This window comes from Sapajus apella, unplaced genomic scaffold (assembly GCF_009761245.1).
Source record: "Sapajus apella isolate SASKATOON/1434 unplaced genomic scaffold, GSC_monkey_1.0 scaffold233, whole genome shotgun sequence".
Taxonomy (NCBI): Eukaryota; Metazoa; Chordata; class Mammalia; order Primates; family Cebidae; genus Sapajus; species Sapajus apella.
In genome coordinates, this window is record NW_022437173.1 from 96,624 (window position 1) to 96,879 (window position 256).

The following is a 256-nucleotide window of genomic DNA, read 5'->3' on the forward strand; positions in this document are numbered from 1 at the left end:
ATTAAAAAAAAAAAACAAAGAGAATAGGCGAGCGTGGTAGCTCATGCCTATAATCCCAGCGCTTTGGGAGGCCAAGGCGGGCGGATCACCTGAGGTCGGGAGTTCAAGATCAACCTGACCAACATCGAGAAACCCTGTCTCTACTAAAAATACAAAAAAATTAGCTGGGCCTGGTGGTGCATGCCTGTAATCCCAACTGCTTGGGAGGCTGAGGCAGGAGAATTGCTTGAACCCGGGAGTCGGAGGTTGCAGTGAG